General features: G+C 36.5%; 1 protein-coding gene across 1 annotated transcript in view; it reads left to right on the plus strand.

The window, feature by feature from the left end:
* The window catches only part of LAMA2 (laminin subunit alpha 2), a 448,946-nt gene that overhangs the window by 78,338 nt on the left and 344,151 nt on the right, over nt 1-26,457 (plus strand). The gene's annotated exons all lie outside the window — the stretch shown is intronic.

The raw sequence follows: 26,457 nt of genomic DNA on the forward strand, positions 1-26,457 counted from the left end.
TGCCTTAGTCATGAAAGAACATCATTGTGACTCCCTGTCCAGTATCTGATTATGAAGAGAATTGCATTGTTATCAGCAGGCTGAGATGAAGAAAGTAAGAAACGTACCCTGAAATAGCCAAATGAATGGATCAACCTACTGCATGGCCTCAGGCTCAGAAAGAGTGCTCATCTTATGGAAATGGTTGTGGTCTAATGGGCACTCCAATGGATTTGAAGTGGAAACCAAAAATAAAGAGTTTAATTTCCAGTTCTACCACTCATGGTCTCTGTAATCTCCTAGTCTTTACTTTTCCTGGGGCCTTTGATGTGCCTTCTTAGAAGCACAATTTTTCTTATCCGTAAATTAGATAAAGATTCCTGCTCCCTCTACTTTCCAGCTTTGTTATGATACCAAATAAAATACTGTATACGCATACCTCTGTGGATTCTAAAGCAATCTACAAGTGTACAACATTCAAACGTACATGCCATAGGTGAGAGGCATGCATCCAAGTAATGTTCAGCTGTACCAAGTTATTTTAGTTCAATTAAAAAGCCAAGCATTTTGTCAAAAGCTTTCTCTGCATCTTTTGAGATGATCATATGGTTTTTCTCCTTCAGTTTGTTAACATGGTGTATCACGTTGATTGATTTGCATATATTGAAGAATCCTTGCATTCCTGGAATAAACCCCACTTGATCATGGTGTATGATCCTTTTAATGTGCTGTTGGATTCTGTTTGTTAGTATTTTGTTGAGGATTTTTGCATCTATGTTCGTCAGTGTTATTGGCCTGTAGTTTTCTTTCTTTGTGAAATCTTTGTCTGGTTTTGGTATCAGGGTGATGGTGGCTTCGTAGAATGAGTTTGGGAGTGTTCCTCCCTCTGCTATATATATATATATATATATTTTTTTTTTTTTTTTTTTGCGGTACGCGGCCTCTCACTGTTGTGGCCTCTCCCGTTGCGGAGCACAGGCTCCGGACGCGCAGGCTCAGTGGCCATGGCTCACGGGCCTAGCCGCTCCACGGCATGTGGGATCTTCCTGGACAGGGGCACGAACCCGTGTCCCCTGCATCGGCAGGCAGACTCTCAACCACTGTGCCACCAGGGAAGCCCCCTCTGCTATATTTTGGAAGAGTGTGAGAAGGATAGGTGTTAGCTCTTCTCTAAATGTTTGACAGAATTTGCCTGTGAAGCCATCTGGTCCTGAGCTTTTGTTTGTTGGAAGATTTTTAATCACAGTTTCAATTTCAGTGCTTGTGATTGGTCTGTTCATATTTTCTGTTTCTTCCTGGTTCAGTCTCGGCATGTTGTGCATTTCTAAGAATTTGTCCATTTCTTCCATGTTGTTCATTTTATTGACATAGAGTTGCTTGTAGTAATCTCTCATGATCCTTTGTTATTTCTGCAGTGTCAGTTGTTACTTCTCCTTTTTCATTTCTAATTCTATTGATTTGAGTCTTCTCCCTTTTTTTCTTGATGAGTCTGGCTAATGGTTTATCAATTTTGTTTATCTTCTCAAAGAGCCAGCTTTTAGTTTTATTGATCTTTGCTATCATTTCCTTCATTTCTTTTTTATTTATTTCTGATCTGATTTTTATGATTTCTTTCCTTCTGCTAACTTTGGGTTTTTTTTGTTCTTCTTTCTCTAATTGCTTTAGGTGCAAGGTTAGGTTGTTTATTTGAGATGTTTCCTGTTTCTTAAGGTAGGATTGTATTGCTATAAACTTCCCTCTTAGAACTGCTTTTGCTGCATCCCATAGGTTTTGGGTCGTCGTGTCCCCATTGTCATTTGTTTCTCGGTATTTTTTGATTTCCTCTTTGATTTCTTCAGTGATCACTTCGTTATTAAGTAGTAAACATAGGCAGAACGCTCTATGACATAAATCACAGCAAGATCCTTTTTGACCCACCTCCTAGAGAAATGGATATAAAAACAAAAATAAACAAATGGGACCTAATGAAACTTCAAAGCTTTTGCACAGCAAAGGAAACCATAAACAAGACCAAAAGACAACCCTCAGAATGGGAGAAAATATTTGCAAATGAAGCTACTGACAAAGGGTTAATCTCCAAAATTTACAAGCAGCTCATGCAGCCCAATAACAAAAACTCAAACAGCCCAATTCAAAAATGGGCAGAATACCTAAATAGACATTTCTCCAAAGAAGATATACAGATTGCCAACAAACACATGAAAGAATGCTCAGCATCATTAATCATTAGAGAAATGCAAAGCAAAACTACAATGAGATATCATCTTACACCGGTCAGAATGGCCATCATCAAAAAATCTACAAACAATAAATGCTGGAGAGGGTGTGGAGAAAAGGGAACACTCTTGCACTGTTGGTGGGAATGTAAATTGATACAGCCACTATGGAGAACAGTATGGAGGTTCCTTAAAAAACCACAAATACAACTACCATAAGACCCAGCAATCCCACTACTGGGCATATACCCTGAGAAAACCATAATTCAAAAAGAGTCATGTACTACAGTGTTCATTGCAGCTCTATTTGCAGTAGCCAGGACATGGAGGCAACCTAAGTGTCCATCAACAGATGAATGGATAAAGAAGATGTGGCACATATGTACAGTGGAATATTACTCAGCCATAAAAAGAAACGAAATTGAGTTATTTGTAGTGAGGTGGATGGACCTAGAGTCTGACATACGGAGTTAAGTAAGTCAGAAAGAGAAAAACAAATACCGTATGCTAACATATATGGAATCTAAGAAAAAAAAAAAAAGGTCATGAAGGGCCTGGGGTAAGACGGGAATAAAGACACAGACTGACTAGAGCATGGACTTGAGGATATGAGGAGGGGGAAGGGTAAGCTGTGACAAAGTGAGAGAGTGCCATGGACGTATATACACTACCAAATGTAAAATAGATAGCTAGTGGGAAGCAGCCGCATAGCACAGGGAGATCAGCTAGGTGCTTTGTGACCACCTAGAGGGGTGGGATAGGGAGGATGGGAGGGAGGGAGACGCAAGAGGGAAGAGATATGGGAACATATGTATATGTATAACTGATTCACTTTATTATAAAGCAGAAACTAACACACCATTGTAAAGCAATTATACTCCAATAAACATGTTAAAAAAAAAAAAGACAAGCAGCTTATCTATAAGCCAGTTTCATGGCATTTAAAGTTGCAATTTCTTCTGTTGTAAATTTGTTCTTAACTACTCTGATTATGTCTTTGAGGAAACTTTAATAGACTGGAATATATGCCAAAAGTATATAGAGTCAGAATCTCTCTAACAGTCAAAAGCCGATGAGAGACTCCCCAAAACTGTCAAAAGCATGTTATTGTTTTGCACTACTTCCCCCAAGCATGGAAGAAGTGAAGCCAGGACTAGTAGTGGTACTGATGTGCTCCTTAGGGTGATGCGTAAGACTGAGGGATCCAGCCTAAAGATTCCTTAAGGGGTCAAAAAGTTTTATAACATACATAAAGTTTTGTTTTAATGCTTTTTAAATGTCAATTTAAAAATAAACAGTACAAAATTATATAATGTAATTATATTAGGAGAATTGCACTGTGATCAATAGGCCAAGATGAAGGAGAGAGTCCTCGCTTCCCCCACTCTTTCCACTGCTAACAACTATTAATGGTTTGGTATGTATCCTTCCTAGACATTATTTTTAATGCATATATGAAAAGATGTGTAAAATATATTATGTTTTCTTGCTTTTTTCACAAGTGGAATTATCCTCTGCATGGTATTTGTGATTTGCTTTTTCACTTATGATGTTGTAGACATTTTTTTTCTATTTCAGTACTGGTAGATTTACATTGTTTGATTATTTTAATTGTGATGCAGTACTTCATTTGAAAGTAGGTACCCTACAATCTATTTAATCATATTCTCACTGATGGTTCTTCATTTCCAACTTTTAATGATTACAAACAATGCTGTAATGGACATCTTGTACAAAGATGTTTATATTCATCCACGAATATTTCTGTAAATAAATCTAGTAATATGAATCACTAGTCAGAGGATATACACATTTTATTTTGATATGCACTGGCACAGAATTGAGTGAATAACCAATAAAAAGATATTTCTAGGGGATATAGAAGTTATATTAGCTTACATTAGCTAATTATTATTATTAATAGTCTTATTATCACTTATATTAGCTCTAATTATATCTGTGATATAACCAACATAAGAAACTTTAAAATATAATTTCCAGTACTCGTATATTAATGTCATAAATAAGTTCTATTTATAACCAGAAACTTCTAGGTCCACAGGAAAGTCAAATATGTCAAGAGCCTTTTTAAAGTTGTCAGAGCAGATTTCAGCATGTCTGAGCCTGAGTCTCTCAGATACAAATTTTTGTACATTCAAAAAAATCAAAAGAAATTATTTAAATATCCAAAATTCCATTGTCTCCCTTTCTCCTTCTTTCTTAAGAGAGTCACCATCGACACAGTAATGTAAAGCTCAAAATTGAGTTTTAAATGTTTTGGGATTTCTGAACCCAATTAGTGAAAATCCATAAATGGATTACCATTTTTAAAGTTTTAAAAGTTTATTATCCAAAAAAGGAGAAAAAAATCTCAAATGATCTAAAACAATAAGCTTTGTGCCATGAAACATCATCACACATAAAAACTGATATGATTAGACTAATAAAATTTTGAACTGAAAAGATTTTCAGAATTATACTGAGTAAAAACGTATAATTATTTTGTGAATAAAATCAATTATGGGATTTCAGATTCAAAAATCAGGAAAAGTGAAACGGTTTTACAGTGTTTACTAAAAGATAAGAAAAGATAACATCTGGATTTTAGATATTTATATGACCTTCAAAGTCAGACCTTTCTCCACAGATGACTTTACTTTTGTCTCTAGTGCTATTTTATTTAAAGGCTTATTTATCCTCCATTAAGTGATCTTTCTAAGGCTTTCAGCATGTCTTTTCCAATTGGTTGAGAAATCTTCTTCAAGGAACTTAGTATTCTCAAGTGTCTCCACAGTCTTTGGCTATTGCATTTGCTGTGACTTAGAATAAAGGCAAAATATACAGGGAAATGTAGAAGTGAGCACTCTAGAAGAATCCAAATGCACCTAACATCTTCTCATGCTGCTGCCTTATTGCCTTTAATAAAAAATAACTTCTGAATTGCAAGGGTATTTTTCAGCCATGTGAATCAGTATGCTCCTTTAGCTGGACTTTTCAAGGAGACTTTTTGAATGCTGAAATGATTAACAGTATCTGAAGTGAAATTGCACAAACTGTGCTGTGGTAATCGTGGGTGTGTATACATATTAGTCTAGAGGCCCCTGCTGAGTGCAAGATGAAAACCTCCTTCCCCCTTGTCCCTCACCAATGGTGGGCCTGGGATTTCAGAAATAATTACTTACAGAGCACTTATAAAAACAAATTACTCAACCTCTTCACAGTGCTTGTTCCGTTTTGGGAAATTTGTCTACTAGGCTGTTAAATTGGGAGATTTGCCAATTTAATAAAAATATTTGCTGTCTTTTTGAAGACCTCAGAGTCTTCTGCAAATATACTTTCAATTTTTTATTACAAACCTCCTTAATACTGTTGTTTTCCATATATTTTTACTTACTTTGGATATTTTAATTTAGCCTGAGTCATTCCTGTAGAGTAACAACTTTCCATCCTAGCTCTATCTAGCAGTATCTTCTATGTGTTTTCAATGGTGTGTCTGCTATTCCAAAGATCTCCCTGAACTTTACACATTAGACCTGACAGAGCCTCATGACACCTGGAGTAAAAACTGAAAGCTCTGGAAGGAAGTGCTAACAAATATCCTCAAATCCGGAAATTGTATGCTTTAGAAAAATAAAATCATCTTCTTAGTGAAGCTCTAGATTAAATCTTCTAAAAACCATTATAAATCAATTTTAAGAAAATTATATCTGGAACCTCTGAAAGCTATGGAAAAGGCTGTGGATCAAAGAAATTAGAAGGCAGTAGCAAATTGTAAATAATATATTTTGAAATTATAATTAAAATTAACCAGGGTCAATTTTCTGAGGCCTTGAGCCATTAAAGATTTACAAGTTACCTAAAATCTCAAATCCTTCTGAGGTAATCGCTTCAGTTGAGATAAAGGAAAGATATCTTGTTTGCTGCTTCACTTCTTAGACCAGCATGAAAAAAATCAAATTTGTGATTATTACTGATTCTTGGGTTTATTGCAAAATTATGGTTAGCTCAACATTGTGTGAAAAAAGATTACTAAACGTTGTTTTGGTCTCGCCTTAACACATAAACATAACTTACAAGTTTCCTAAACCAGTTAATCTCTACTTGAATACGCAGCTAAATGTCCTATGAAAATTTAGGCTTAACTCTATGCAATACCTTTCATCATATCAACTGATAATTTATATATGATTAACAGAATATTGAAGGAAATGTTTTTTTTTCTCCTAGTCACATTTATGCAATCAACATGAAAAAATCTTATATCAGAATTGCTCCCCTATTTGTCAGATGTTCTTTCCTGAGGTCATACCAATACAGACTTCTGTGTTTCCCCTAGGCAACGGGATTTCATTCCCTGGTGCGTCAGTGGGAAAATGTGCTCATTATTGCAAACACATCCTTATTAATACTTGTGGTCCAAAGTGAAAATTCAAGAAAATGGGACTCAGCATGCCTTCATGCTGTTCTTTGCTTCATGCCCTTGGAAATCTTTGGGAGGCCCAGTAGCACTAGACAGAACATTGGAAAGCAAAATTATATATGAGGTTTACAACCTGATTTTTCCCAAGTGGTGCTTATGTGAACATTTGTAACTTGTGTTTTTGTGGGTGTTGAACGATCTCTGGATTTGCAGGACAGGAGTTGTGCAGAGGATTTGTCTGTGGCAGGTGCGTTCAGCTTGGGTTACCTGCTCCAGCTCACCCACACAGCCCCACCACACACATTTACTGTCAGACTGTCCCAGCTCTGTCACTATCAATCTGTTTGCTCTTGGGTAAGTTCTTTAACCTCTCTGAGCCTGTTTCCTCAGGTGCAAAAATGAGGAACATGGTAATTCCTTCCTAACCCTGAGAATTAAAAGAGATAAACTTAAATGATAAAATCAGCATATAAATGCCCGTTTTTAAATTACTGCAACTTAAAACCTTCCAATTCATGTGGCGTTTTCTTGAAATAATAGTTATATTTTGGTTAATAGTTGAGATTTAAAAGCTTATGTCTAGGGCTTCCCTGGTGGCGCAGAGTCCGCCTGCCGATGCAGGGGACACGGGTTCGTGCCCCGGTCCGGGAAGATCCCACATGCCATGGAGCAGCTGGGCCCGTGAGCCATGGCCGCTGAGTCTGCGCGTCCGGAGCCTGTGCTCTGCAGCGGGAGAGGCCACAACAGTGAGAGGCACGCGTACCGCTTATGCCTAAATTCAGATGGCACACCTCAATAAATTGGTTATAAATTTTGAAACCAGCAGCATTGATCATTTTTGTTCCAGGCTATCTTTTCGAGGCTATTTATAGACCGAACAGCCTTGGAAAGTAGTGATAGTATCTCTCTGTGAATCCAAGGACAGGTTTGCTTATAGCCTTGAAAGATATGGATGATATCTCCCCCCAGAGTGAAAGATTTGGGTTCGTTACCCTCAGAGTTCTCCATCTGTAACACAGCCCACTGGAGCGCCAGTATCAGCTGGTCCTCATTGTGTCTCTTTGTGTGGCAAAGTGAGGCTCAGGGACTGGCATCAAATATGCTGATGCTCATGCTGCCTCCTGTACTCGGAGTGATAAAGACCCTTTTTCTTGTTGTTGGAGTCTCATATGTTCCACCAGCACCCAGGAAACTGTCAGTCTAACTTGTTACCTTGCAAATAAGGTAAAAATCGAAAATCTCAGATCCTTCACAGTTTATACTAACAGCTTTATTAGGATATAATTCACATACCACGAAATTCAAAAATGTAAAGTGTACACATCAGTTGTGTTTAGTATCTTCACAGACTTGTGCAACCATCATCAGAATCTAATTGTAGAACATTCTCAAAAAGAAACCTAATACACATCAACAGTCATTCCCCATTCCCTCCCCATTCCTGTCCTTCTCCCCTTCCCCCCGGCTGTGTTGGGTTGGTTAACACATGAGGGGGAGGGTAGAAGCAGGAGAGCAGTCAAGAGACTTTTGCAGTACTCCAGGGGATAAATGATAGTGGCTTAGAGCATGCTGGCAGCAGCGAAGATGGTGAAAATTGTCTGAATAGAAGACACATTTTTAAAGTAGTGCCAATAGGATTTCCTGACCAATTGGATATGCCAAGGAGGATTTGCTGATGGATTTTCCATTAGGTGTGAGAGAATGAGATGAGCAAAGGATGAGTCTACGGTTTTTGGCATGAGCGACTGGAAGGGCTGAGCTGCAGTTAAGCGAGTTAGGGAGGACTGTGGGTATAGCAAGTTTTGCTGAGGAGGAACAGGCGTTCAGTTTTGAGTATGTTAAACTTGAAATGTCTATTAGACATTATGGCAAGGTTGAATAGACAGTATATATTCAATAGTATTCTAGAGTTCAGATGAGAAATACTGCCGAAATGTCTGAATTGGAAGATTTAAAGCTGTAAGACTGCACAAGATCACCCAGGAAGTACATGAAGACCAAGAAGAGAAACAGCTCTAGAACTGAGCCCTGAGGCATTTCCACCTTTAGAGGTCAGAGAGATGAGGTAGAACCAGCAAAATCAAAGAGCAAACAAACAGTTTTGGACACAGAGTTTTCTCACAGGAATATTGCAAGCATTACATATTCCCTTTGTTGCAGGATGTAAAAATAATCTTTTGGGAAACGTGCACTCAGACCTTGGTGTGATTTATATAATAAACAATGGACTATTTGCTAATTCCATTTGATTACTATTAAAACTAAAATGTTATTTGTTATTAAAAAAACAGTATCAGGGGAAGGGGCTCCAGGCTCATAAAGGAGAACTTGATTAGGGTTTTCCAGGAAAGGTGTGGAAAAGCCCAAGCGTTGCTATACATTAAACAAAAGCAAACAAACTAGTGTATACTGTTTTATGTCCTTCAAGCTCCACATTCCAAATTGTCATATCAGATCTTATATGCCATATATTCAAAGATGTCTCACAATGGTACATTCTTGAAATAAGATCTAAAGGATAAACTCTGAATTTAGAGACTTGCTTTGAAAAAAATTTATGATATAAATTACTTAATTATTTTTTCATTCTGGCTTTTGGCTGCATTGGTAAAACTTTGAAAGACATTTATTTATTTAAATTTATTTTTGGCTGTGTTGGGTCTTCATTGCTGTGCACGGGCTTTCTCTAGTCGCGGCGAGCCGGGGCTATTCTTCGTTGAGGTGCGCCGGCTTCTCATTGCGGTGGCTTCTCTTGTGGGGCACGGGCTCTAGGCGTGTGGGCTTCAGTAGTTGTGGCGCATGGGCTCATCAGTTGTGGCTCGCAGGCTCTAGAGCTCAGGTTCACTAATTGTGGCGCACGGGCTTAGCTGCTCCGCTGCATGTGAGATCTTCCCAGACCAGGTCTCGAACCCGTGTCCCCTGCAATGGCAGGCGGATTCTTAACCACTACGCCACCAGGGAAGCCCCAAGACATTTATTTTTAAGTACAATTTCATTTCTGTATCTTACAAGCCTTGCCAGTCAAAATTTACATATTGAGAAAAAAAAAAAAGCACCCGCCACGTCATTCATATTAGTTCCCCTCCACCATAATGTGCCAGAATTCAAAAAATTTATTATTTTTTTTGTAAAACTAAGTTTGGTGATGCCAAACATCTGGGTGAAATGGAAAAATATTGTTAGTCATCAGTGTTTATTACTACCTTGATATTTGGTGCCATGGAAATGATAAATCATAATTAGCATTACAATTTGTCAAACATGTTCATTGAAATACAAACACAACTCATTCTACAAGCTGGAAGGACATTTTAGATGACCCATAATTGTTCGTTTTCTTCTCAGAGTTAAAGAGAAACACACTATTAACATAATCCATCCAATGATGTATAAAGATAAGGTATATTATTTTATAAAAGAATTTATACTAAAATGATAATGTGTTAAAATTAATTTAACCTGTTGTGTTTTAATGATATTAATGACTGAAAACAGCAGCAGGCAGAATTATAAATTACATTTAAGGTTGAAGCATAGTGTATATTTTTGTCAGGTTTTCTTCTTTTAACTCTAAGTTTTTTTTTTTTATAAGTGTCATTGACATAGTAAAATCCTTTCCATCATGAATGATTATTTGTCTTCAATGGGCTACAAGTATTTGATTTGACAAGTGAAAAAATTTCTCCAGTAAACTATCTTTGGTTGCCAGTTTCTTTCTTAAATGTTTAATATTTCCCAACAGCCTTCGTTGTTAAGTCTTTAGGAATGCCAGAGCTGTAAGAAGCCCTGTAATCCTGGGTGGTGGAGGAAAAATGTACATAGGCTTTACTAGCTGTACCTTTCTCTATTTCAAATTTTAATTTTTTAATTTCTATCCTGACCTTTAATTTTTGTGACTTATTTTTCTTTCCCCAATAACCTTTGTTTTTGAAATAGTCTTCCTCCTATCACTTAAAGAAAAATTTCAGAAATAAAGAAAAACACAAGGACTATTAAAATGATTAAGGAGAAGGCACTATTGTTGTAAATAGAGCACTCCAAAATAGGTATTTTGAAAGAGCAGCATTCATTTGAATGTATGAACTCTGGAATACTTATTTTAAAATTATTCACTAGTTTGTTGACCTACATACATATTGTATTTTTATTTGAAAAAGAAATGGTATTGCTGGTGGTATATGTGCACTTCTGTAGACATTGTGTAAATTGGTAATCATATTTATAAGAGAATGTTTTCCTTTCTCTTTGTCAGTGCCATCATTTCTTAAATATACTACTGGTAGGAAAATAAGGATTTATAATTGTAAGAGATTCAGGTAAAAACAAGGTGGTAAATTAAAATTGAAAATTAGTTCAATTTTATTTAGAATATGACATAATTTTGAGACCCAGTAAAGGGACTTTAAGGAAGCTGGGGTATAGATGCAGCAGTTAAGAGGAAGGACTATTTCTCTTAAAGTGAATTACTGGAGGATGGAAAGGTCATGAGATAAACCAGTGAAAGAGCTTAATTATTATAGAGAAGAAAGAGAAACAGAAAAGAAGGTGGATTATCAGGAGAGAAGGGAATGAATATTGATCAGATTTTCAGAAAAATCTACAAATAAACCCCAGTCCATACTAATGCAGTCATAGGCCCCATATTTCTTCAAAACCAGCTCTAGTGCATTGTGAATAAAGGTGGGCTTTGGAGCACGGCCGTTGTGGTCCCTGGGCCTGGGCAGTGGAGTGAGATGACTGGGATAAGAAAAGTCTGTATGTCATCTTTCCACATAGGTAATCAGCCCAACTGGATGCCTATAAATAGGATTTCAGAGATTCTTACTTGTGTCTCTCAAAAGACTGCCATACCTAGGCAACTAATAAGGAATGACATCTCCTATTAATGAGTCTATGTCTTTAATAAGCACTTGATCAGACAGAAGATGGCAGGGATGCTGATAGTGTCAGGATACAGGAGGCCTAGAGAAAAGATACAGGGAAGTCTGTGATGAGAGAGAAGGTAATTTTGGAAATGGAGAGACTGGAAGCATTGCATTCTGGTCAGTGAATATTCACTGGACTTACAGTGTACTTTTATTTCAAGGAATGAAGTTCACAGCTGTTAGATCTACAGAAGCAACATATCAATAGATAATCATGACATATGCTTATTTTTAATACTTTATAGGTATTATTAGTATAAACTATCAAAAAAGATTAATGGTAGCTTTTTATTTTGAAAATAAACATAGTAAGAGGAAAAAAGAAATGAAACAGTCTGGTTGCTGTTTCTCATTGGAGAAACAAACAAAAAAATTCTTAAGCCCAACAGTGACATTCATAACAATTTCCTTAATTTAACTCCTTTTCTTTTTTTGTTAAGGAGGAACAGCTGTATTTTTATCATTAATAGAAAGGGGGGCAGTCCCTAAACAGCCTATTATAAATTCTTCTAGGAAAGCATATTACAAATAATTGAAAACAAACCTGATTCTGTGAATTTGGCAGCAAATGTGTAACAGAAAGCAATTCAGCCCTGGCCTCTAGATGATTGATTAAATTTTTTATTCCCTTCACCTTTCATTCACTCCATGTTTGTCAGAGGAGAGAGAAAAGGGAGTGTCTCAAAACAAAATCCACTTTAAACAAATAACGGGATAATGATCAGTGACCTTGAATCAGCCGTTTATTCATTTTTCTCAAGTTTGAATGTTTCTGAATATTCACTATTCTGCATGGGTTCCTGCAGAAAATGAGACCCTGAATTTCAGCACCCCCCCACCCCCGCCAGCTAACCACAACACGAGCTGTATTTGAGCTTCTTTGAGGGCATGGCCCTGCAGCTTCCTGTGGTCAGTTATTAGTGTGAGTCCAGCAAAGGAACAAGGACACTGTGTACTCGGTCAATCTACAGAAAACTTCATCTTCTGTTTGTGTGGGAGGAGAGGTCCCTTGGTGCATTCTGTTTCTTTGAAGGGACTAGAGATCTGTTGGTGCTGTACAGATGTCAGGGGTGCAAGGAGCCAACATCTTATAAACGTAGTAAATAAATGATTATGGTCCAATTCTGTACAGAATAATGGTAAGAACCTGAACGTAGGCTACTGTTGACATGGATCATATTTGTTCTTGTTGTTCAATAAAGCATGTAAAATTAACACCTAACCTCTTAAATGAAAAACTTCCGTAAAACCTTGATATTTTCAAATGGTATCTAGTCATCTGTGCACATCACAGTGCTGTGTTGCAAACCTGATGACTCCAACGAAATTTTAAGTATGACTGCACATTTATGGAGTCCCTTCCTGTGACAGATCCTTTTCCTTTTCGTCTTTCTCTTCTCACAAACTACTGCCCAAATGTTGGTAATTCTACAGCCTCCTCTTCCTGCAGTCCTTGTGTTGGCACATGGTCACCTACTCTGTCCTCAGGCTCAAAGGTTGCCATGTCAGGGGATGGGAATATAAGCCATCCCCAAAACAATAGTCCCAGCATGGAGCTGGAGGGGGTTTGAGCTAGAAAGTCCTCTGATCATTCTTTCTCTTAATTCTTGTGTGAAATTGGATATAAGCAAGGAGGCAAAACGCAGGAAGAGGTCCTGCTCTTTCTTCTTGACACATAATCTCCTGTTGAAGTTCAACATTCTTAGTATTTCCAGATTCACCTCTCCATTGTGGGTGGGAACTTTATCACTACTACTTCCATTGTCCTGAGGCTGTCCAGGTTGCTGGTAGGTAAAGAGGACAGCATATTCTGCTTAGCAAAGAGACATACAACTGTTTGTGTTAGTTTTCTTACTCTTTCAAGAGTAACAACAATTAACACTTAATAGTTTTTCCTGTGTGCCAGGCATTTTCTATTCAGGTTGCATGAACTATCTTTTTTAATCTAGCAGCAGCATAATAAGTAGGTATTATTATTATTACTTGCCTTTTACAGAGGAAACTGAGGCACAGAGATATTAAGTCAATTGCCTAAATTCACACAAGTGGTAAGTGGCAGAGCCAGACTTTGATCCCAGGCAGTCTGCTTCAACATATATGGTCTTCAGCTGTCATTAGCTATCTGAGCACACAACACACATCCACACATACTATCGTACAAAGCACCAGAAACAGTATTAGCCCAAATTAGAAAAGCATATATGTATAAACATTTTTGTAGTCTTACATACAGACTCATCGGTACTCAGATTTACAAGCCCACTGAAATAAAAAGCCCTCAGTTATCTAAGTATAAAATTTTGTTCCACAAAAACACCAACTTATTTTATTAATTGTTTTTACTCTGTGCAATGAAAAATCTTAGGATTAAAGAGGTAAAACCTGCAGTTTCTTCTTACAAAGCTAGGCTAGAGGCCATATTTAAAGTAATTGAACACATGTTTTCACTTGAAAGCATAGAAACTTGATCAACTGTGGATGGACAGTTTCACTCTAAAGATGAAATAAAATGAAGCAGGGCAAGAATAAAAAACATAAGAGGTGAGTGGAGAATAAGAAAAGATATGAAGAAGACACCAAAAAATTAATAATGTGAAAGCAAAACAAGAAAAGAGAGAAAGGTGGCAAAAGAAGGGAACATTCAAAGAACGAGCCTGTCCTTGTATTGGTGCAAGAGGGCAGTCCGGGGACACGTATCAGAGGGTGGGGGACGCGGCAGTCAGCTTGCACACACATAGGTCAGGGATATCGGAAATACGCCGAGCCTAGAGGGCATGCTCAATCTTGAGGACCTTGTGCTATGTTCAGACCCCTCTCTAAGTATGTATTAGTATGTCTTGATCATTTAAAATCTCTGACATGTCGTTTGAAGTTGAACCTTTCTGAATCTTAAATTAGTTGAGATTGCCAATGACCATCCCCAAACGCTATTCTATATAAATGAGAAAAATCAAATTAATGTGTTTTTACAGCTTTCATTTAAATACTTGCAACACACACACACATACACACACACACACACACACACACACGACACACACACCCTTCTCTCTGAGGAACTCTTGAGTCAGAGAATGAGAACGAGAGACTGCGTTTCTTTTTCAAGTACACATCTAGGTTTTGTTCCAATCGAATGACACAGGATCTGGCACTGTATTTAGACCTCTTGCTCCAAGATGTTATTTTAATTTTAAACAAGTGTTCCCACACAGGGACTGAAAACAAAACAGGAAAATGTTGCTTAAGCTTTCCTTTGTGTTGTTATTAAATGTCTTTCAAGTGTACTGATTGTTCTATCCTACTAATGTAGGTCATTGTACCCTCAGTTGCTTTTTTCCTATTCGGAATTGTCTCTAACAGCTCTCCACAACAAGGAAGAACATGTTAGTTTCACAGATATTTATTTTTGGTATTAGCACATTATTTTCCCCTTCTCTCTATAACTTGAGATTTTAGTACTTCCTACTAAGTAGAATTTGCCATAAAGTTTAAATTAATTTTTTTGCATACCAGCGCGTGGTTTTCACTTACTAAAATGCTTAAGTACTAAACCTGTCATAACTAATTTCATTTATTGTGATGTTAGTAAGACCTTAGGGGTTGGTTCTTTTCAGAACGATTGGTGCTTTAGCCTTCGATTTTTGGACAGTTTCTGGTTCTGATTTTGATTAATGTAGAGCTTTGCTTCCATTTACCAGGAGGTTCTCTACTGATATGGATCAATCCCAGGAGATGTTGATGAGGTCTGCGGCTATCCCTTGCCTTAGTGATCCTCTGTGCTTTAATATACTTCATTCTTGCCCCTTTGCAGGAGGCCTGAACACCATCTGACCTGGGGGTGGGTCCTGAGTGGTGACCTGGGGCATGGTAAACAGTTTACCCAAGGAAGTCTAGAACAGATAAAACTAGTGGGATAAACCTGACACAGATTCATGAAGAAAAGCCAAGAGGTGGGGAAATTGAACAAGCTAGATAATTCCAGAGGAGCAAGAGCAGGATAACAGAGAGAAAATGAAGTTAAAATACTGGTGTCAGTCACAGACAGGTTTGGAATGGAAGTAAGGCAAATAAATAATGGAGAGCGTGTATGGAGAAGATTGTCTCACCAGTGGTGAGCTTAATGTTGCTAGAAGTCTTCAAATAGAGCCTAGATGACCAGCTATTATTCATTCAACAAATGCTTACTAAACCCCTATTCTTTGAGGTAGTGAAATGGTGAGCTGAGGAACTCAGCCAAAGAAGTCAGACTAGAATCAGGACACATCTTGGCTATATGAACTTAGCCATCCTTGTTAAAATTTCAATGTCTATTTTCTCTTCTTAAAAAAGGAGATAATAATTGCACCAATTTCATGAGGTTGTTGTAAGCATTAAGTGAGTTAATACTATTTGAGTTAGTACACACAGATAATATGCAAGAATGTCTGGTATCCAGTAAGTACAGAATCATAATCACTATTGTTTTTATGAGTAAGCTCCTGTATATTGCAGAGGAATTTCTGAAATAGCTATGAGGTTGGAATAGGTAACTAATGATTTATTCTCTTAATCTATCTTTGGTTGAGACACACCCAGAACGAAATTTGGAGCAATGCAAATGTTGGAGGAGAGTTGAAAGAATTTTTCTTCTGGTGATTTTTCCCTCATGGTCTGCTCTGAAGCGGCTCCTCTTAGATTCTTTTCTTGCTGTGAATTTCAGATGATAGCTATATCCCTATATAGTCTCAGCTGGACAGCATAAAGATTTAGTAATGACACCTGCATTTGATAAAATTTAAATGAGACGCTCCCAAAAGAGATTGAGAAAACCTATTTTGACAACTCTTCTTTTATCCACGCAAATATTGTATACTTTAATGGGAGGAAGAAAAACACAAATGATAAATGAAAAATTCACAACTTGGAGTACTTTTAAAAATTGTTATTTGAAAATAATTATAAATTTTTAGAGAGATGTAAAATGAGGTCATGTGTCAAGGTCCTTTTTGAGGGAAAAAAGATATTTACATTTAATAATTATTTCCTTTTTTTGAAACTTTCAGGAACTTAATTGTCATTGTTTCTTTCATACATCATGACCAGTGGACTCTTCTATTCAATTATGGTGGATTACATGTCACTCATCTGGACATGTTTCAGATGAAACTAATCTAAGATCAAAGGGCTTAGAATTAAATGCTTTGCTGGATTGCTTTGACTTGTACAAAGCAAGAACACCACCAGAAGCTTTTTGAAAGAAGGACCATACCAATTTTGAAACTTTGAGAAAATTGGAACTCCTAAAGTAGCTAAGACTTTACTTCTATTTTTAATCTTTGCAAACCACTTAGCCTTTCTGTATGTTAATTCCATAGGATTTAAAAAGCACTGCCACATGAAATCTGGTATTCGTACAAAAAATTAAATAACTCTGAATAACTCTGATACAGAGAGTCAGAGACAGAGAGAGAGAGAGAGAGATTCTCTTCTTTGACCAAGAGAGAAGCTACACAACCTTTGGAGCACAATATTTTAACTAGTTTCACTAAGAGAGGAGAAAAATAAAAACATAAGATGACAGATACTCATTGAAGAAAACTGATTTTCTTATTCTACTGTAGTTTATTAACGACCATTGCTTTGGCAGTGATGAATCTGTGTAAATATTTCATGGAAGGAAAAGTTTTCATCCAGGAATAACAAATTCAAGAATTGTAATTCTCAAGAACAGGAGGAAAGCAATCTAAGTTTCAGGGGCAATTGGAGCCAAGTAGGTGTCAGAAAGGAGATATATTATGGGAGTCTGAAAGACCTGTTAAGACTAAGCTCAGGGTACAGGTGTCAGTGATACAGTCATATTTATTAAATAGTTCATTAAGCTGACATTTCCTTATATTCTTGGAATAGATTAGTTAAGGAAGTTAATGTCATTCACAGTCTTTGACATTTTATATGTTAAAATATTACTTTTCCAGCAGCACAGTAGTCATCAACCATGGAAGTATAGTAGTTGTTTTGGTTGGGCTTATAAACTTCTGATGATAGTGTGATGTTTATTAAGGACCTTCCAAGATAATTCAGTACACTACACTCTGCATGAAAAGAAAATCTTTCCAGTTCTGTTAAGTAGGAATACTGAGGCACCTAAGGATATACAAGTATATTGCATTATTTTTATATTCAAAAATGGCTCTATTAGTGACTTAAATAATTTTTGGATGATTTATCTAAATGTTGGGGCTACAGGAATCTGCCTGTAATGTTTTTTAGGTACTTGAATTATTACACCTCTACTGAGATTTATTGAATTATGTCAAATAAAATTTATGCTAAAATTCTTGATGTACATCCAATAAATGTAATTAAAAATATAGGTGAAATACATACAAAGTCAAAATTTAAATGACATACACAATTCAAAAATTGTGAATGTTTGAAGAAAGAGTTAATTCATTGGAAATTCTATCACAGTCTATAATATTTGGGCACTGTTAATGATTTACTCATTCAACAAATAATTATTGAATCTACTATATGCTACTCACTATATTAATCACTAAGACTATACTGTAAATAAGACAAAGTTCCTACTCTCATTGAGCTTACAGTCTACTAGCAGATACAAGCAAGTAAATAGGCAGTGATCACAGTGGAGCTCAGAGAATTCATAGGAAGAGCTCCTAGACAGGACATGGAAGTGTTCATGGAAGGAAGGAATTGACATCTTAGCTGAGACCTGAAAGGTATAAAGTATATCTGTGCTAATGGGAGCAGTAGGGAGACATAAAACATGTTTGACCAAAGGCCCAAAGATGAGATAGATCATGACACAGAAGGGAAAGTGAAAATGATTCAGTGACCTGGAATGTAGTAAGCATCCAATAAATATTTTTGAATGAATGAGAGACTGAATGACTAAATGAGAGATATTGAAGCATGAAGAGGTGGTCTAGAGATAAAGCTTTGTAAGCATGTGTTTTAAGCCCTCAGAGTATTTCATTTTCTGGATGTACAAATGAACAGTAATTTTTTTTTTTTTTTTTTGTGGTACGCGGGCCTCTCACTGCTGCGGCCTCACCCGTTGCGCAGCACAGGCTCCGGATGCGCAGGCTCAGTGGCCATGGCTCACGGGCCCAGGTGCTCTGCGGCATGTGGGATCTTCCTGGACCGGGGCACGAACCCATGTCCCCTGCATCAGCAGGCGGACTCTCAACCACTGCGCCACCAGGGAAGCCCCAAATGAACAGTATTTGAATTAATAAAAATAATCATAAAACAACAGTCATTAGTTGGAGGAAATAACCAAATGTGAGGAAAAGGAAAAGAGGACTTCAATAAACTGTGCCTGATATAACTGGAAATAATGGACTAGAAAAAGATTCATTTTATAATACCCCATTTTCTCATTAAAAACCTAAAGTTTCCTGATAGGGAAATCTCTAGTATGAAATGTTTAAATATTTTATTAACTTGTATTATAAATGACATATTGGGTAAGTTTTATTATTTATCTAGTGTATTTTTATTACCCATGAATTAATTTTCATATATTCATGTATTTTCATATTTTTAAGACCTTAAAAATATTGCATTGATTTGGAAAGGTTTTAAAAGCTGCAGTGAAACTTTTCTGATAAGGTAAGAAAGGTTATTTTTCAATAATTATTCAGCTACATATAATAAAACTCATGACAATCCATAAAGATGATAATACATTTAGTAAAAACTTTTCTTGTAGAAGCAAGGTACTCTGTAATTGTTAATTAGCTTTATCGATAGTTATTGCATGCCCATGGTGTTTAAGGAATATACTCTATAATTTAAATATACTCTATTGTGTTTTCATGGACTCTTGTGTGACTAATAGCACATCCAGTTTATTGGTTGGATTATGAAATAGTCAGAATATGATTGAAGGAACTAACCAATGGGTAAGGTCCACTTTGGTTGAAATTAAGTTGAATAGTTCTTAAGTTGAAACACAATGTCTTATGACATTTCTATGTCCTTATCAGCTGAAAATTGCCTGTCAAAATGAAACTTAAAGTTAACTAATGTTTAACTAATATTAACAAATGTAGGAGACCTAGATAAAAGGAAATTGTGGATCAAAGCTGTTAATGCCTAATTTTCTGTAATTCAACTTAACCCAAAATGCTTGGGTAGAAAGTGATATGAAGGATTACTGACTTGAATTTCATTCTGTGGAAATACCATACTCAAAGATTTACTCATATAATAACAGAAAAATCTGATTAATTATTCTATGAACTTGCTTTACAGGTAGGAAGCTAGTTGAATATGCTAAATATTTAGAATTTATATGTTTCTTTATTCAAAATTTTTTACTTAGCACTCAGTTATTTTTAGCTATTATCCTGTTTTCTGGGGATTATGTCAGTTAACAAAAAAGATAAAAAATCCATGAACCCTTGGGACTTATGTCCTAGAGAGTGGAGAGGAATAGTTAACAAAGCAAATAAATCATATTCACGGTATGTTAGAAGAAAAGTACTGTGGAGAAAACTGAAGCAAATAGAGGAAATTGTGAGTGCCAGGATGAGGTTCACACTGTAATTAGATAGTCATGGAAAGACTCACTGAGAAGGCCTCATCTAAGCAAGGTTTGAAAGAAATGAGAAAGTAAGCATTGTAATATCTGGGAGAATAACATTCCAGGCAAGGGATTCCAAGTTTAAGAGCCCTGAGGTAAGATCCTATCTCACATGCCCAAACAAAGATGGCAGCCTGGCTGGAGCAGCGTGGATGAGGGGGAAAGTAGGAAAAGAGCTCCAAAAAGTCATTACTTTCTCCTTTGGCAGTATTAAGGGGTAGGAGTGGGGCGGTGACATTACAGATAGTATAGAATCTCATAATTCATTGTAAAAATTTTGGCTTTTATTGGTAGTGCAATAGAGAAGCATTGGGAGGTCTTAAGGAAAAGCATGACATGACCAGAGTTATATTTTTCAAGGAATATTTAGAGAGCTCCCTGAGACATGTTGTCCTTGATAAAATTTGCAAGCCAGTTTTTGAGGCACCAAATTACGAGGAGGGAATAAAAGCTTTTACTCACCTTCAGGAAATAATGACTTTTGTATAGTTTTCTAATGGTGAATGTGATTACGGTATGGGGCTTGAGATGGGAATGGACCTCTTTTGCTATGGTTTACACTATTTTCATAAGGTTGATGGCCAGCTTTTACCTCTTGCATGTAACCTATTGAAGAGGAGTCTCTTGGCAGAAATTATTGAAGATCATCTGGCGAACAGAAGTAAAGAAAACACCGACCAACTTGCAGCATGAGTGAGAGTTGGCTTTCTTTGGTCCATGATATTTTAAATTATTAATATTAAAGTTATGATTTTTGTTAATAAGGAATACAGAGAATAAATTGATGGAAACATTTACTAAAAACTTAAAAAACAAAAACAAAAAAACAGCTGCTATGTTGCAGATAGACCCTAAGGAGGTGAGAGTTGTAGCAGGAAGACCTGTTCAGATCGTTATTGCAGTGCACAGGTGCAAGATGATGAAAGCTCTTGGACCAAGATGGTTTTAGTAGAGGTGGTGAGAAGTGTTTGGATGCTGGATATATTTTGAAGGTAAAGCCAACAAGATTTGCAGAAAAGTTGGATGTAGGAAGAAGGAAAACAAGAGCAGGCAAGCATGACTCCAAGTTGTTGGTCCTGGGTAATAGAAAGGATAAAATTATTTAATGAGATTGGGAACACTGGGGGTGAAGAAAGGGAACTCAGTTTGAGATATAAGTTTGAGGTACCTATTAGACAGTCGCATAAATGGACCAAGAAGGCAGTTGGATTCTGTATCTGGACCTTAGGAGAGATCAAGCCTGGAGATATAAGTGTGGGAGGCATCAGTATAGATGGTATTTAAATCTGTGAGCTTTGGTGGGATCGCTAAGTGAGCGTGGATAGAACAGAAGACAAGGCCAAGGACTGGGCACCATGGTACTCCAATATTAGAAAGTTAGGGAGGAGAGAAGGTAGTAAGTAGAGAGGGAGATTGGGAATGGGTAGCTGGAGGCAAACAAAGACAGTGTGGTATCCTGGAAATCAATGGAGTAATCAATTGTTTCAAATGCTGTTAATAGATCAAGTATGGTGGAGACTGAAAATTGATCATTTAGAGGCTCCTGTTGACCACGCAGAGCCAGAGTCAGAGCCTTTGTTTGTGCTGTGCTAGAAACACAGTGGCAAATTGTTGCACCGTCACCTTTTCCTAAGCTTCATACAGATCACCCCCTTTCTCCAAACGTATGCTTTCTTTTTTTTTTTCCCATGCTGGGTAAAATACAAGTGATTAGGTTCATTTTTCAAAGTTATCATTGTGATCTTATTCTCCCTCTCTGAATTAATATCACATTAATCATGATTAGATTTAAGAGGTTCCACAAGTCTCAACCACTCATTTACATACATGTTCTTTGACTACACCTATAGATAGCTGATCTCATCCTATACATATGAAAATTATTGTTCTATCCTCTGGTGTCACCTTACTTTCAAATTGTTATACCAATTTCATTGACACACTGAGAGATTGATAAAGGGGATTTTAAAATGTTCGTCAAGTTGTCAACTCCATCCACTTCCACTACTCATTTCAAAGTTTCTTATCCTTATTAATGATCCTTAAGTAGCCTTCATTCTCCCATCCATCCACTCAGTAAACTTCTATCATTGGGGAGGCTGTTAGGAATATAGCTTTTCCAGTAATCTAAAGCAGAGGTAGTAATATAAATAGAAAAACATAATAATAAGGGGCCATTATCCATACTAGAATGTTGATTATTTGCTGCATAAAACGTCTTTAAATTATATTCTAATCATCAAAGTAAAAATGCCATAGAGGCCCTCAAATCTTATCCATCTGCAAGGAAACATGATTTATATAGTACCCTTACACTAATAAAAGTAATTTATTTGGATGAGTAGAGTGTAATATTGATTTAGTCGTTTAGTCGTAAAAAGAGATGATCTCTCATGAGTTTTTTTTTTTCTCTTTATTTATCTGTGAAAGTTAATTTCAAAGAAGAGTGTAATTTTAAAATCTAAAAAACCGGTGGTTAATCAGGCTGATATTTTCAGTTGGAATAAATTCCTTTGACAGCATGAACATGTATCCACTAACATGTCTGTAATGGAAGTCATTTCAGAAAACACTAGACTGCCACAGACTTTCCACAGCCTCTCAGCAAGACAGTGGTGGTCTTGAGGAATGATACTTTTCATCTTTTTGAAGATAGACACCCTCCAGTTGTTACCCCACAGGAAATCAGGAAGTATGCTAAACTATCCGGTGGAGTTGCAATTACACAGCGAGGTTCCAGTGGAAATATCTTATCCAATATTATGATTTATTTTGAAGGAGAGTTTTTTTAAAAAGGAAAAAAAAAAATGATGGAAATAAGCTGCACAAAACATGGCCAAACAGCTGTCTGGTTTTCTGTCTCAGAAACAGCTTGGGACTAACTATACTCACAAGATCTCTTGGCGGAGTAGCTTGATGAAAATACAAAAGCTGTGAGGAGAAGTATTCTTTTGCTGAAGCCTTTCTTTAGCTATCATATGGTTTATTAACGTAAATGAGAACATGTTCACCATTTTTTAAAGTTCCTGTATGTTTAAATGAGGCACTTACTGATTCCACGTAGAGTACAAATACAGTTCACCATAGCATTAACGCCAAATAAACCTTAATGATTTTTGGAAAACTTAATTCTAGACATGGTCTGATTTTCTCCCTTCAAATAGCATTTTTAGGAGCAGTCAAGTAAGAGCTTGATAAGACAGAAATTTAGCATGACTTCAAGGGCACTGGTGAATTTTTGGATGCCAAAATTAATCTGTAAGGGGAATTCATTTTAATTGCTTCATACATCTATTTATTCATTCTTTACCGTTTAATGGATACCTTCTTAAGTAATAGAGACAACTTGATTTTAAACACATTTCTGGCTCACCTGTTAGATGCCAGAACTGTGGAATATACAAGATCTGTCTTACTCTTAAAATTTTCTACATCAGATGGGAAGGATATTCAGTATCTGGAGATTTATTATTTTAGAAGACCTTGTATTTTATCATCCTCAAAAATTGATTTAAGTGAATTTATTCTTTACTAAGTATCTAAGGTAGGTTCAATTAGCTGGGACATTTCATATTTTTATCATGAAGCATTTTGAGTCTATTCTTTGTGGCATCAGAATTAGTTTCTCATCTCAGAGTTTGCTGTATTTATTCCTCTAGTGACTCAGTAGTTTATTGGCAGTCAGTTTGTAAAATTCTCTCAGGGATTATCTAAATGCAGAATGTTAGGAATGGAGACACATATTGCCTCTCCTGTCAAAAAATGTAATTAACACAAATGATATATTGTCTTGCAAAAGTGGATGAAAATTCCAGTGGGTGACCTCAAGTCACAGTTCCCAGTGCACTTACAGACTGTTGTGTTCCTTAATAGCTCCCAGCCCAGCACAGGACTCCTTTCTTCTTTTTCTTATTTTATTTTTAACATCTTTGTTGGAAGATAATTGCTTTACAATGGTGTGTTAGTTTCTGCTTTATAACAAAGTGAATCAACTATACATATACATATATCCCCATATCCCCTCCCACCCTTCCTATCCCACCCCTCGAGGTGGTCACAAAGCACCGAGCTGATCTCCCTGTGCTATGTGGCTGCTTCCTGCTAGCTATCTGTTTTACATTTGGTTGTGTATATATGTCCATGCCACGCTCTCACTTCGACCCAGCTTACCCTTCTCCCTCCCCGTGTCCTCAAGTCCATTCTTTACATCTGCATCTTTATTCCTGTCCTACCCCTAGGATTTTCAGAACCTTTTTTTTTTTTCAGATTCCATATATATGTGTTCCATACTGTATTTGTTTTTCTCTTTCTGACTTACTTCACTCTGTATGACAGACTCTAGGTCCATCCACCTCACTACAAATAACTCAATTTCATTTCTTTTTATGGCTGAGTAATATTCCATCCAAAGATGTGCCACATCTTTATCCATTTATCTGTCAATGGACACTTAGGTTGCTTCCATGTCCTGGCTATTGTCAATAGAGCTGCAATGAACATTGTAGTACATGGCTCTTTTTGAATTATGGTTTTCTCAGGATATATGCCCAGTAGTGGGATTGCTGGGTCACATGGTAGTTCTATTTTTAGTTTTTTAAAGAACCTCCACACTGTTCTCCATAATGGCTGTATCAATTTACATTCCCACCAACAGTGCAAGAGGGTTCCCTTTTCTCCACACCCTCTCCAGCATTTATTGTTTGTAGAATTTTTGATGATGGCCATTCCGACTGGTATGAGGTGATACCTCACTGTAGTTTTGATTTGCATTTCTCTAATGATTAGTGATGTTGAGCATCCTTTCATGTGTTTGTTGGCAATCTGTATATCTTCTTTGGAGAAATGTCTATTTAGGTCTTCCACCCATTTTTTAATATTGAGCTGCATAAGCTGTTTGTATATTTTGGAGATTCATCCTTTGTCCGTTGATTCGTTTGCAAATATTTTCTCCCATTCTGAGGGTTGCCTTTTCATCTTGTTTATGGTTTCCTTTGCTTTTTAGCCTCCTGTGTGTGCGTACACATGCTGTGTGTGTGTGTGTGTGTGTGTGTGTGTGTGTTCAGTCCAAAACTTACCACTTAATTTCAGTTTCTTTAACAATTTTAATCTCATTTGATTTATTGCATAGGTAATAATGCATTTACAAAGTACAAAAAAGTGAAAGTAGTTCTTCCTGTCATTATATTGAGAGTTTCCTTATTCTTTTGTAAGGTACATATAATTCACTGTATAGATGTATAATTTATTTAACCAGTCTCACATTGATGGATATTAGATTGTTTCCAGTCTTCTGCTATTACCAAAAAATGTGGGGGGAATTCAATATAGTTGTACATTTCATTAATTACATGTTAATTAATGATATGTGATTCCCCAGAAGTGGAATTTTTAAGTAAAATATTCTGTGCATTTGTAATTTTGACAGTTATTGCTAAATTCACCTTCATAAGGGCCTGTGCCATTTTACACTGACACCTGTAAGTATGTGAGGATTGCTGTACCTCTTTAGTCTTGCCATCCGGGAGTATTATCAATATTTTAGAATTCTGACAACCTGAAAAACTGGAAAAGGTTTTTAGAGTGGTTTTAATGAACGGTTCTGTTATGAGTGAGGTTCACTATCTTATCAAAAGTTTAATAGCCATTTATATTTCCCTTTCTTTGAATAGTCCTCTTACATCTTCTGTCTGTTTTTGTGTTGTTGGTATTTTTCCTTGTTGATTTATAGGGTTTCTTTAGGCATTAGAAAAATAATTCCTTTATCTGTGATAGAAGTACTTCTTATTTTATCAAATGGTTTATTCCCCATTAGAATTCTCTGCTCTCATGAAATCCCTGTTAGAACATGTGGGCCCCATGCCTCCAAATTACCTTTGGAGGGTAATTCCTTGACCTTTTCTCCACTTTTTACATGGAAAATGGCATGGTTAGATTTGATTTCTTCTGGTGTCAATTGTGCTAAATTATTTTCCTGAAAAAATTACCATCCTGTCCAGGTTTTAATATATTTTCATAGAGTATATTTTTCATAGAATGTGTTATATCCTTGGTAAATTTTTTGCCTTCTTGATCTATCAATTACTGAAAAACAAACAACAACAACAACAAAAACCAGCTTATTGAAATTTCTCACTGTGCTTGGAGATTTGTGTAGTTTTTCTTGTAATGTGTCCATTTTTGCTCTCCATATTTTAAGGCTATATAATTGGATACTTTCAAGTTCAGAATAAAAAAAATTAAGCTCCTGATGGTTTCTTGCTTTTGTCTGATATTTTGTAACTTTATTATACCAAGTTTTCTGGTTTCCCACTATATACTACAGTC

The sequence above is a fragment of the Monodon monoceros genome, unplaced genomic scaffold, assembly GCF_005190385.1.
Source record: "Monodon monoceros isolate NGI ecotype Baffin Bay Population unplaced genomic scaffold, NGI_Narwhal_1 Super_Scaffold_15, whole genome shotgun sequence".
NCBI classification, from domain to species: domain Eukaryota; kingdom Metazoa; phylum Chordata; class Mammalia; order Artiodactyla; family Monodontidae; genus Monodon; species Monodon monoceros.